Here is a 14,437-nt window from a genome sequence, read left to right as displayed (position 1 = left end):
CCGGAATCGCCCAATACGCCGATTTTGCGTCAAGAGTAGAGAAATACTTAGCAGCACCAAATTGATCGATTATCTCCTGTATTCGGGGCAACTGATACACATCACCCTTAGTTAATTCGTTCACCTTCCGGTAGTCAACACAGAAACGATAACTACCGTCCGGTTTCCGAACTAGCACAACAGGAGAGAGCCATGGTGACGTACTAGGCTCTATCACGCCCTGTCTCAACATTTTCTGGCACTCCTCCCTGATAATGTTCTTTGCCTGTTCCGGCAACCTCCACTGTCTTGTGTACACAGGCAAATGGTCACCAGTTGGAATGGTGTGCTCGATCTTATCAAGGAGACCAATCTGGTCATCCTCTGTCGCAAACAATTTCGGGAATTTTCGTAAAACTCCTCTCAGTGCCTTCCTATCCGCCTGTGTAACATGTTGCAAATCAAGTGCTGAAATTAATTTTTCCACTTCCTCTACATTCTGTGCAACATTTCTCGTCTCGTATTGTACTTTGGATGGTGTTTTAGTGTTCAACATATTCAGTGCACTACATTGTGCAGTGACGGCTGGCGACTCAGCTGACTCATGGTGAAAGATTTCTGTGTCCTCCACCATGGTTCCCTGAAATACCCTATCACCTGCCCTGAAGCGAAAAGTCTTATGTGAAAGATTGACAACTGGAATGAGTGCACCTTTATCGAGCACTACAACTAAGTGATGAGGAATTAATAAACTATCACATCTCCCAGCCACCTGAAGGGTGGTACCTGGTTGTATGTGACGTCCCACGGCTACTTTAATAAATTTAACAGAATGTGGTGGGCAACTCTGTTTGGTCAATGCATGCAATGCGCATGACCTCTTAACTGTGTCTGGAAGAGACTTAAAAATCAATTTTGGATAGTGCGCATTATATTTCAGCTTCCTCTTAATTGAAGCTACAACTGGGGGATGGTCGATCATCTCCACTGGGTAGGAAGTCTGTCCCAACTGCAACCTGCAGTTCCTAGCCCCTTTTTGAGCAGACAAGGAATAATCAAATCGCGACAGAAAATCAGTTCCCATTAAGATGTGACCAGGAAAATCAAGGTTCTCTACGATCGTACATGTGTGAGGCTGCAATGCCCCATCAATCTCAAAATTAACTGTACCTTGACCTACGATCTCAATCTTTTCCCCATTGACTGCTGTTAATGTCTTTGCGCAACGTTGAAGACGTGCATACTTAAAATTGCTGAAGGCTGACTTTTTAATTACCGTTGCCTGGCTTCCAGTATCAACAAAAGCTGTCAATCTCACACCTTCCACTTTCACCTCAAAAGTAGGCCTACCATCACTAGGAGCCTGCTTTCATGCTTTCGTAGGAGTGACTTCGCAATCCCTCTGTATATGTCCGCGCTTCCCGCAGGAGTAACACCTACGCGGATCCCCGTTGTTACCCCGCGCAGGGTGGCTCGAACTTGCCGCTGAGGGCTGCTTCCTGCCTGATGAACCCGCGCCACAGTGACTCGGCTTGGCTCCCTCGCCTTTACTTACCGCCTCTACGTATGGCGACAACTGAGTGCCCGATGTCCCTGCGCGCGTCTGCCTGTCTAGGGCTGTGGCGGCCTGTTGGACTAGGTCTTTATATCTCGCACCCGCTCTCCCCGCAAGTAACAATGGCCCCATATCAGAAGGTAACGTTTTGCAGAACAATTGTTTAGCGAATTGCTCTGCCTGACTCGAATCTAACCCCAGTTCCTTAGTGAGGTCGTCAACCCTTCTCTTTAATATTGACCCGAAATCCTTGACAGTGCTCCGGTCATCCCTCTTAAGTGACTCGAGATAAAAGTACGCCTCATCCTCTGAAACCTTGTCTTTGAATCTGTCCCTAATCGCTTGGACAAACTGAGGCCAAGATGTCAGGTGCTGAAACTCTGTAAATCCCGCCAGTGGACCGGCTACGTCCACGCAAGCCCCCATAGCGAGAGTAATTTTCGATCTATCCTCTGGGACAGCCTCCAGCAATCTCACAAAGCCAGTCTTCCACCTGGCGGTTGCGTTCCACCTTAATAAGCGGCAACTCCCTACCTCTGAGTGTCGGCAGAGTCAACTTGGGAATCAGACTCACAAGTCCCTGTGTATGTGACGCGGAGCTACTGGCAGTGGGTGGGTCCTGGGGTTGGGAACTGGGTTGAGGTTGGGGTTTGGGCTGAGGTATGGTGTGGGTGGCCTCGGGTTGGGGTGTGGATGGAGGTTGGGGTTGAGGCTGAGGTATGGTGTGGGTGGCCTCGGGTTGGGGTGTGGATGGAGGTTGGGGTTGAGGTTTGGCATGGGTGGCCTCGGGTTGGGGTGTGGATGGAGGTTGAGGTGGGTATGGGGTGGCCTGGGGTTGGAATGGGTATGGGTTGGCCTGGGGTTGGAATGGGTATGGGCATGGGTATGGGGTGGCCTGGGGTTGGAATGGGTATGGAGTGGCCTGGGGTTGGGGGAAGGGTTGGTATGGGAACTGAGGATGGGGTTGGTATGGGAATTGAGGATGGGGTGGGTATGGGAATTGAGGATGGGGTTGGTATGGGAATTGAGGGTGAGGTTGGTATGGGAATTGAGGATGGGGTTGGTATGGGAATTGAGGATGGGGTTGGTATGGGTGGTGGGGTTGGGGTGGTTGTAGTGACGGATGAGGTGTACCTAGGTGTTGTGGTATTGGTGTTATGTTAGGTAGTTCCTGCTGTTGGTGTGGTTGTTCATTTTCCCGTTGAACGGGTTGCTGTTCTCTACCGAGCCAAGTGGGACGTCCTGCCATACTAACTGAGGCCCCCTGTCTGCCCTGCTGGCATGGCGTCGATGTTATTTGTGGGGGAACCCAAGACGGCTCTCCCCACTCATGGGACGACTCCTCGCAAGACTCCCCACTCATGTCAATAATAGTATCGCTACTGGGATGGAAAGATACCCTCGACTGCCCAGTCCCATGCAGAACCCGTGAACTCGTCGCTTCAGTCCCACTGACCCCACCTGTGGTGCCAGTTGAGCTACCTGAGCGGTCCCCAGTGGTGTCGGAAAAGGTGCTATCCTCTACACTTCCACTCCCACTGGACCCTACTGACTGGTCACTGTCTGGCTTAAACATTTTCTGAGGTTTCTGGTATGCCACGTCTCTTCTAAACTGCCCTTTAGTGCACCCTCGACCCGGACTCACTACAACCGTGATCTTACACAAATAATAAAAAAAAAAAATCACAACTCTTTTCCAAGAAACAACTACTAAATCCCCAAAGTAGGAAATACACCGATTTATCGAGAGAATCGCTGAAGTGAATCCAATGAATGAGTGTCTGCCCCGCACTCGTGTCTGACCGTGAAATATCCCGCAGTTCTATTGCTGAAACCTAAGTCCTTTACGTTAAAAAAATTAAAGAATCTAATTTATATAAAACAATTTAAATGATAACGCAACTAACGCGCAGCACTCGTGATGGATTAATAAAGAATATTTACTGTACTCGAATACTAAACACACTTGAAGTGAGCAGCGTGGCTACTGATGACTAATGGAGCGGGACCAGCTGTGCTAAAAAAAAAACTAAGTCCCGCGCTTTTTCGCTTAAATGCTGAAAAATCAAAATTTTTGTTCTGAAGGAAAATAACTAGTTTTACGTTAATAAACCGCTCTAGTGATTAATATAGACACCCAGGACCTATATATGCTTACCAAAAATTGAATTTTTATCAAAAACTGCGTTTTTACTCAATTGCTGGACTCTGCCAATTTTTCTGACTCCGAGGGAAAAAAATTTCTATCACCCCAAATATCACAAAACTCCTTTAATTCACAAAAATTTGGGTTTCTCGTTCCCAGATATAAATACGTTATTATTTACTACTGACGTTGTATGCACAACAATACTGACACTTCGGCGGTTTCAACACTCACTAATTCGAATTTTCGTCAAAATCCGAGATTTTCACCTCACATGGACTCTGACAAAATTACAACACGATTTTCTAGAAAAAATACTTTAAATTCGGCAAAAATGTAATTATCACTGTTTAATGTTTTACGAACAGAATTACGTCCCTTGCGCGCACTAGAGAGTAATACTGACCCTAGGATATACACAAAACATGAAAATTCGAATTTTCGCCAAAAAGTCAGATTCTAGTCCAAGCTGGACTTAGAAAATTTTCCACCTACGTTTCTACTGAAAACAGAATTCTAAGTCTAAAAACACAATTCTACCGTCTTACTGGTAAAAACTAGAAAATATCACTCGCATCGACTGGGGAATCCTAATGATACCCAGATCATATACGTGACCCACGAATACAAATTAATTACAGTTAACGACTTTCCGATGTTGACTTAGCCGAAAACTTATCCCAAAATACTTAGAAATATTCCACGGACAAATAACATTTACACGCAACTTACTATCCCTTAAACTCCTTCACTTATCTATCGTGACCGACATATAGCCCTAAGTCCAGAGGATTAACTACACTCTAGCAACAACGCCTCTGACTTAGACTAATACAACAGGGAATAACAAAACTTAATGTACGCACTTAGCCTAATATGCAAGAAAATGCTAAACACTTTGATAAAAAAATTTTTTTAACCGGGGATTGAATGTAAGGGAAAAAAAATTAATCTCTAGAACAACGAAAATAAACGGAAATTACTTTATAAATTGAAGTATACTTAATCCAAAAATGCACTCGACTTAATCTTATAATTGTTCCTACCGGCTCGCCGTACCACACCTAGCCTAGGGGCCTCGACCATCTAGGTTCCAACAGAGCGACACGCAGCTTTCAGCAACAATTAAGACTAGGGACGACTCAACCTCCACTAAGTGTGCGATCACTTAGTTGTTGAATCGCTGCTAGGTAGGTTACTAGTCCGTCCCTCGGAGGCCGCAACGCCCTTCACGGATTTCCGTTTTTCCTAGCGTTTTGGGTCGTCTAATAACGCCCTCGGACTATCTACTGGCGTCCCACAGATATATCTGCCCTGACAGCCCTCAAGGAACTGCTGTTGAGAGTATGGCGGCTCCCAACACCTCTGAATTAATTGCAATGGGTCGAGTATGGTACTCAAGTATGGTATGGTATATGGTTTTTCACATATAAGTTCATTCTTTATCATAGTAATAATAAAAATTACAATAGTAAAGAATCAGATCTACTAAGACTTGAAATTGAGAAACAAGAGCCCAAGGGAGTGAGAGCATGAAAGAAGAGCAAGGAGTAAGAGAGAGGGGGCGGAAGAAAATGGGACCAAAGAAGAGAGAATGAGAGAGAGAGTGTGGGCATGGGGGAACTAAGACTTGAATTTGAGAAAAAGAAAAATAAGAGAATGAGAGAGAGTGAGCGAAGGGGGAGAGAATGAGGACGATAGAGAGAAAAAGGGGGGATAGAAGGAGGGAGATAAAGAGAAAGGGAGATAGAAGGAGTAGGAGAAACAAAGTAAAAGAAGGAAAGAAGGTTAAGTGGGATGGTGGGTTTGGGTAAAAATATACAAAAAGAAGAAACAAAACTACATCTGAAAGGTTAGGAAAATGATAATATATTCAACAAATACATAAAAAAAAACACAATAAACTACATCTGAAAGGTTAGGTTAAAGGGTTGGGGAATAAGAACATATGATTGAACCTTAGAACCTACTAAATACACAAAGATTACAAGAGGTTAGGTTAAGGGGTTGGGGAATAAGAATAAATGATAACTAACATAATAAATACAACTTATGAGCAACTTGAGGAACTTTAACAAATAACACTTGAAATGCAAAAAATGTCCATTTGAGAAATTAACCCTTGAAATGAGTAAATGAATATGAGACGTTGATTGACGAAACACAAAAGACAAGCAGGAATAATTATGTAAGTTAGATCATGTCTGGCTGGACTAGATAAGTTAGGATACATCAGTTTGGGAATGTGAGAATAAGTTAGGTAAAGCAAGTTAGGTTACGTTAGGATAGGTAAGTTAGGTAAGATTGGTAATGTAAGGTAAGTTATGTTAGGATAGGTAAAGTTAGGCTATGAATGTTAAGCTAGGTAAGATAGGTAAAGTTATGTTAAATTATGTAAGTTAGGTTAAGCAGGTTAAGTTATGTACATTAGGTAAAGTTAGGTAAAATAGGTAATGTAAGGTAAGTTATGTTAGGATAGGTAAAGTTAGGTTATGAATGTTAAGTTAGGTAAGATAGGTAATGTAAGGTAAGTTATGTTAGGATAGGTAAAGTCAGGTTATGAAGGTTAAGTTAGGTAAGATAGGTAAAGTTAGGTAAGATAGGTAAGGTAAGGTAAGTTATGTTAGGATAGGTAAAGTTAGGTTATGAATGTTAAGTTAGGTAAGATAGGTAATGTAAGGTAAGTTATGTTAGGATAGGTAAAGTTAGGTTATGAATGATAAGTTAGGTAAGATAGGTAAAGTTAGGATAAATTATGTAAGTTAGGTTAAGCAGGTTAAGTTATGTACGTTAGGTAAAGTTAGGTAAGATAGGTAATGTAAGGTAAGTTATGTTAGGATAGGTAAAGTTAGGTTATGAATGTTAAGTTAGGTAAGATAGGTAAAGTTAGGTTAAATTATGTAAGTTAGGTTAAGCAGGTTAAGTTAGGTAATGTAGGTAAGTTAGGTTAAGCAGGATAAGTTAGGTAAGTTAAGTTAGGATAGGTAAAGTTAGGTTAAGCAGGTTAAGTTAGGTAAATGTAGGTAAGTTAGGTTAGGTAAGTTAGGTATGATAGGTAAGGTAAGTTATGTTAGGATAGGTAAAGTTAGGTAAGATAGGTAAGGTAAGTTATGTTAAGCAGGTTAAATTAGGTAAATGTAGGTAAGTTAGATTAAGCAGGTTAAGTTAGGTAAGATAGGTAAAGGGTAAAGTTAGGTAAGGTAAGGTATGTTAGGATAGGATAGGTAAAGTTAGGTTATGCAGGGTAAGTTAGGTAAGATAGGTAAAGGTAAGGTAAGTTAAGTTAGGATATGTAAAGTTAGGTAAGATAGGTAAGGTAAGGTAAGTTATGTTAGGATTGGTAAAGTTAGGTTATGCAGGTTAAATTAGGTAAGATAGGTAAAGTTAGGTAAGATAGGTAAGGTAAGGTAAGTTATGTTAGGATAGGTAAAGTTAGGTTGTGCAGGTTATGTAAGATAGGTAAAGGTAAGGTAAGTTAAGTTAGGATAGGTAAAGTTAGGTTATGCAGGATTAAGTTAGGTAAGATAGGTAAGGTAAGGTAAGTTAAGTTAGGATAGTTTAGAGAACAGTTTTAGGGTAAAGTGACTACGAAAATATATTTTAACAGAAGTGCAGGTTTGGTATGAAAAGCTGAACTAGTTACATTTTGGAGAGAAATTTTATGACTGAAGATGTCTTAAAGAATAACATGATGGAAGAAGGAGAGTTTCTTTGATGAACGAAGGTGTCTTAGAGAACAACTTTTGGAGAACGAAGGTGAATTAGAGATCACTTTGATGACTCTGAGAATAACTTTGATCAACGAATATGGATTGGAAAGTTTCTCTAATGAACGAAGGTGACTTAAAGATTAACTTTTATGATTTAGAGAACATCTTTGATGTCTTAGATAGCAACATTGATGTCTTAGAGAACAACTTTTGATGACTCTGAGAATAACTTTTATGTCTTAGAGAACAACTTTGATGAGCAAGATTAACTTTAGATGTCTCTGAGAATAACTTTTTATGTCTTAGAGAACAACTTAGATGAGCAAGATTAACTTTAGATGTCTCTGAGAATAACTTTTATAACATAGAAATTAACTTTAATGAACAAAAGTGAGTTACAGAATAACTTTGATGCCTTAGAGAACAACTTTGATGAGCAAGATTATCTTTAGATGTCTCTGAGAATAACTTTTATGAACGAAGATGTCTGAGATTAACTTTGACGTCTCTTGGAATAACTTTTGTGGACATGAGAATATCATTGGATAACTCTGAGATTAACTTTGATGTCTTTGAAACAACTTTGATGAACGAGAGTGAGTTAGAGATTACATTTGTTAACTCTGAGATCAACTTTGATGAACCAAAGTGAGTTAGAGATTACATTTGATAACTCTAAGATTAACTTTAGATGTCTCTGAGACAAACTTTTATTACATAGAAATTAACTTTAATGACCAAAAGTGAGTTAGAGAATACCTTTTGATGACTCCGAGAATAACTTTGATGAACAAAGATGTTTTGGAAAGTTTCTCTGCAGAACGAAGGTGACTCTGAGAATAACTTTTGTTAGCTCTTTGAATAACTTTGATGACTTTGAGAATGTCTTTTTGAGAACATGAGTAGTATTTGAATGTATCTTTGATGTATTGAAGAGTAACTTTGATGTCTCGAAGATATCTTGCAGATCAACTTTGATGACCGAGAATAACTTTTGTTGTTTTAGAGATTAATTTTGATAGCTCCGAGAATAACTTTTATGCCTCTGTGATTAACTTTAATGAACGAAGATGTCTTAGAAAGTTTCTCTGATGAACGAAAGGTTACTTAGAGAATAACATTTTGATGACTGAGATTAACTTTTTGATGACTGAGAATAACTTTATGCCTCTGAGATTAACTTTAATGAACGAAGATGTCTTAGAAAGTTTCTCTGATGAATGAAAGGCTACTTAGAGAATAGCATTTTGATGACTGAGATTAACTTTTTGATGACTCTGAGAATAACTTTGAGGATGCGAGTAAATTTTTGAGTGTTTGAGAGTGTCTTTTGGTATCTCGAAGAGTAACTTTGGTGTTACGGAGAGCACCTTTGACTATTTTTCTTACTTAACGACATATAATTTTTACGAAAGTGCTGAAAAAGTTACATTTGACTATTTTTCTTACTTAGCGGCATATAATTTTAGTTACGAAAGTGTTGAAAAAGTTACATTTGACTATTTTAGTTGAGGAAACACAAAGAAAAAAATATGACGACAGTGACTATTTTAGCGCTCCACAAAGTATAAATGTCAGTTAAGAACAGCGATGAAAGATATCTTTGACTATTTTTTCTTACTTGACAAAACATAATTTTAGTTAGGAACAATGATGATGAATATGACTTTTTCTGTTGATTGATGGATAATTTTAGTTATGACATGACAATGAAACATGAAGAACACGGTAATTTTCTGATGACTAGGGGAATAAGTGAAGTTATGAACAGTGTTGGAAAGATTCCTTTGACTATTTTTTTGGTTGAATGGATAATAAGTTTAGTTGAGAAAAGAGGAAAGTGACTATGTTTTAGTTGATTGGCGAAAGATTTTTAGTTAAGAAGTTACAAGAAAGGTTTGTCTTTGTAAATTTGGAACTGAATAAAGTGTAGATTTGTTTAAGAACGGGGTTGGTGGAACTATTAAGTTGACTACGAGAATTTCTTTGACATAGTTTTGCAAATAAAAACTTGGTGACTAAAATTGTTGAGGAAACTGTATTGCTGATGCTAATATTTGACAAAGAACTAGTTAGTGAATGGAAGAAACAAATTGGTTTAAAGAAACAAAGAACATAAAAAAATTGAGGTTATGTAGGGGAATGAACACAGTGAACATACGGTGAACACAGAAAACATGTAAAAAAAAGTTGATGAATAGAGTGAACATGCAGGGAATATGAACTTATAGAGAATATGAAGACATGATAAGGAACATAGGGAATACAAAGAATGATCACTGAACATGTGAAGAACAAGCTAAGAACATTGAGAACATGAATATTGAGTATAAAAGTTATACAGAGAACATATGATGTACATGAAAAACATGACAAAGAACATAGTGAACATACGGTGAACACAGAAAACATGTAAGAAAAAGTTGATGAATAGAGTGATCATGCAAGGAATAAGAACTTATAGAGAATATGAAGACATGATAAGGAACATAGGGAATACAAAGAATGAACACTGAACATGTGAAGAACAAGCTAAGAACATTGAACATGTGAAGAACAAGCTAAGAACATTGGGAACATGAATATTGAGTATAAAAGTTATACAGAGAACATATGATGTACATGAAAAACATGACAAAGAACATAGTGAATATACGGGGAAAACGGTTGAAAAAATTTGAACTGAGCATGCTGTGAACATTTGTAGAACATGGAATGAACACAGAAAACATGGAAAAAATGTGAAGAACACAGCTGAATATAGAGAAAATATGCAAATAAAGGGGGACAAGAGCTGGAGCTCAGTAACTGACTTGATCTTATTTACTACGTCTGAAATATGACTGTTTAAAATTTCAGGGGGATTGGACTGCTAGTAGCGAAAATGTGGTCTCTGTCAAATTTGAGTCTTTAATTGGACTCTGATTAATTTCGATCATGAACTGGACTCTGATGAAATTTGAGCTTAAAACTGTCTCTGACTAATTTTGCTCTCAAAGTAGACTCTGACGAATTTTGCTAGAAAACTGGACTCTGATGAATTTCGATCAAGAACTGGACTCTGATGAATTTTCACGGATTACAGGACACTGATGAAATTTGAGCTTAAAACTGTCTCTGACTAATTTTGCTCTCAAAGTAGACTCTGGCGAATTTCTGTTGATAATTGGACTCTGATGAAATATGAGCTTAAAACTGTCTCTGACTAATTTTGCTCTCAAAGTAGACTCTGGCGAATTTCTGTTGATAATTGGACTCTGATGAAATATGAGCTAAAAACTGTCTCTGACTAATTTTGCTCTCAAAGTAGACTCTGGCGAATTTCTGTTGATAATTGGACTCTGATGAAATATGAGCTAAAAACTGGGCTCTGTTCAATTTTGGTCTTTACAGGTGAAATAGCCGTAAATGGATATAAAACTAAATGTTATGGCTAAGTTGTCTGTTTTGCTTAACAAAACATCTAAGACAATATTCTCTGAAAATGGTCTTTTTACAAATTCGGTCATAAACATATAAATAAACTTCTATGATTATTTGAAACTCTGAAATATTTTCTTAAAACTGAACTCTGAAAAAATTAGAGTTTCTCCCATATGAACTTTAAACGAACTTGTATGAACTTATAACAAACTTCTAAAATCTGCGACTGACGAAATTTACCTGAAAACCTGGCTCACACGCGGGATATTGGAACCTGAAAACAATGGCTCATACAGACGAATTTTGTAAGTTGAAAACAGGCAAAATATGTCCGTAGAGTTCACCTGGAAATGCTGTGACACAAACACGATATTTTCTAAAAATTTTCTTTAAGATTTTCATACTTATTTTCATCATAAGAAACCTTAACAAACTTCTAAGATCTCGGAAATTATTTTTCTCATAAGAACTCCTTACTTCCAAATCTGTGACTGCCCAAATTTACCTGAAAACCATGGCAGTCCACACACGACATTTCTAAATTTACCTGAAAACCCTGGCTCCCACAGACGATATTTTTCCCTTTGGACCTGAAAATCATGGCTCCCACAGACGATATTTTTCCCTTTGGACCTGAAAATCATGGCTCCCACAGACGATTTTTTTTTCCCTTTGGACCTGAAAACCATGGCTATCACAGACGATATTTTTTCCCTTTGGACCTGAAAACCATGGCTCCCACAGACGATATTTGACCTGAAAAAAAATATCGTCTGTGAGGCGCCATCCCTACTACTAGCTGGTACTTATGATGGTTGTGGTGAGCTGGTACTTGTGGTGGTTGTGGTGAGCTGGTACTTGTGGTGGTTGTGGTGAGCTGGTACTTGTGGTGGAAGTGGTGAGCTGGTAGTGGTTATCTTGAGGTTATCTTGAGATGATTTCGGGGCTTTAGTGTACCCGCGGCCCGGTCCTCGACCAGGCCTCCACCCCAGGAAGCAGCCCGTGACAGCTGACTAATACCCAGGTACCTATTTACTGCTAGGTAACAGGGGCATTGAGGGTGAAAGAAACTTTGCCCATTTGTTTCTGCCTCGTGCGGGAATCGAACCCGCGCCACAGAATTACGAGTCCTGCGCGCTATCCACCAGGCTACGAGGAGGTGGTGAGCAGATTCTTGTGATAGTTGTGGTGAGCTGGTACTGTGGTGGTTGTGGGACATGTAGGCGTCATGGTGACCGAAGGTGTTGTCTGCCAGGGTGGCAGGAAGTGCTCCTGGAGGGTTGTGTAGGCGTCACATCGTTTTGTAATGTTTCACTTTACTCTACTCATTTCTCATTTACTTTATTCATTTACTTAATCCCTTACTATTTTACCGTGGTAATGGGTTTATATCTTTGTGTAACGTTTGTGTTCTGGAATGTGTTTAAGTGTATATTTACTTGTGTTGCTTGGCTGTTTTATGTTGTATTTATTTGTGGTGGTGGTTGTCGGACTTGTATTTATGGACTAATTTATGCAATAATGATTTATGAGACTTATATTTAGCCATTATACTAATTTCTTTATTGTTGTCTATATATTTCTTATTCAGTTGTCTTTATTCCCAAATTTGACAACAAAATTAATTTAATTGGACAAAGCTTATTGTCAATTATTTAAACTTTTGACTTCTCAAGTTCTTGTTCTTGTTACTGATTATTGTAATTTTGACTCTTGTAGTTATACAGTAAACTGTAAATATTATCTTGTTTATATAACATTTTGGTGTATACATTTGCAGTATGGAGTGACCAGCCCCAGGGACCAGGTGGTGACCAGCCCCAGGGACCAGGTGGTGATCCGTGACCAGCACCAGGGACCAGGTGGTAACCAGCCCCAGGGACCAGGTGGTGATCCGTGACCAGCACCAGGGACCAGGAGGTGACCCGTGACCAGCCCCAGGGACCAACTGAGGCCGGACCTAATTATCCTCAGTTAATTAACCAACTTATTCCTCCAGTGATTGTAATGTTAAACAATAAAACTCAATACAATAATTTTTTCCTCTCTTGGAGGAAATACTTGATGTGTTGAGGCTAACACTTAGTAAAATTAATATCAGTATCATATGTGCTTTATTCCATATGTTTATGTATTGATTATTTGCTTACGATCCCTGAGATCATGACTCCTAGATATTTCTCCAATAAATATTGCACATTTTCCATATAGTCCAGGAGATATATGGGAACTATAGTATTATTATTACTAAGCTTAAATCCCAACATTTTACAGCATTTTACTTCATTTTAACATTTTACTTCCTCGCTAGTAACTACTAAACTAATTAACTACTAAACTAGTGAACTACTAAACTAGTCCTTTCGACCATCAATGATTTGTTCTGCTGAATGCATAGTTGAGTTTCTTTAGAAAAATACAGAGATGAAGAATTTATTTGAAATACGTCACATTTCTCTTTCATTCTCAGTTACCTGACCTGCCTCAGATATAATTTGTGCTGTCCTTACCTTAATCTTTGTTGAATATATCAGAAAAAATGTTTTAGAAATTGTCATTGCCTGGTCTGCTTTACTCACTTCATAATTTCTTGATGCTTTCATTATTTCTTTAACATTTCTAGCTAGTTTGGGATATTGTTGTTCAAGATATTGTCAATATTGGGATATTGTCATTCTCAGGCCTTTGATCATAGTTTTTCCTACAGATAAGGTTTTTAATCACATGATTATCCATTTGGGTTCATTGTTATTTGACCTAACCAATCTAGATGGTATACTACATCTTTGACCTTTATTAAGCATGTTTTAAATTCTTTTAGAATATATTTAGAATTTTAATTGTTTTTTGTTAAACCCTTTCACCCATCTTCTAGAGGTTATCTTGAGATCATTTCGGGGCTTAGCGTCCCCGCGGCCCAGTCCTCGACCAGGCCTCCTTTTTGTTACACACCCCCAAATAAGCAGCTCATAGCAGCTGTCTAACTCCCAGGTACCTATTTACTTCTAGGTAACAGGGGCAACAGGGTGAAATAAACTTTTTGCCCATTTGTCTCCGCCCCCACCGGGGATCGAACCCGGAATCTCAGGAATACGAATCCGAAGCGCTGTCCACTCAGCTGATAGGCGCCCAAGATAATACCTCAGTCACGTTGATCTTTACTCTTCACCTTTCACCCATGTTAATACTTCACCCATGTTGACCTTTACTCTTCACGTTGTCAGATAATATACATTAAGATATTTTAACTTCTCGACGGTGCTTCATAGTCTTCCCGGCTTGGCGCTTTGTTCTGATAATTACTGACATCTTAAGATCTCGCCATGTGTGAGAGAACCTTTTCCTGGAAGCAACTGTTGTCCCTCGCTGCTCACGTGCAAGTAACCTCATGGCCATTCTTCAGTATGGCGACTATGAAATGCATAATCTAAATGGGGCCTAACAAGAGAGACATAATGATGAAGAACAATATATCTTGTTAGTTTGTTTTGTTGTCTTAGGCCTATCTACCTCTGGAGGGTTATTAAGGCCACACAAGTGCTCGCTGACCAAACAGCGAGAATACTTTATGTCAGCACAACTGTAAACAATGGTTACAACCAAGAATGCAAAGGTTGTCCAATA

The 14,437-nt window shown here is 39.1% G+C and overlaps 1 protein-coding gene across 2 annotated transcripts in view; it reads left to right on the top strand.

Moving 5' to 3' along the window:
* Positions 1 to 13,653, top strand: part of LOC123772743 (angiopoietin-related protein 7) — a 296,995-nt gene extending 283,342 nt beyond the window's left edge. For both annotated transcript variants that reach the window (XM_069303621.1, XM_069303620.1), the window contains exon 9: positions 12,594 to 13,653. The gene's annotated coding sequence lies outside the window, so the exon portion shown is untranslated. The remainder of the gene's footprint in view (positions 1 to 12,593) is intronic.
* The last annotated feature ends 784 nt before the right edge of the window (positions 13,654 to 14,437 follow it).

The sequence above is a fragment of the Procambarus clarkii genome, chromosome 50 (genome assembly GCF_040958095.1).
Source record: "Procambarus clarkii isolate CNS0578487 chromosome 50, FALCON_Pclarkii_2.0, whole genome shotgun sequence".
In the NCBI taxonomy this organism is placed as follows: Eukaryota; Metazoa; Arthropoda; class Malacostraca; order Decapoda; family Cambaridae; genus Procambarus; species Procambarus clarkii.
This window is presented reverse-complemented; position numbering and strand designations above follow the sequence as displayed.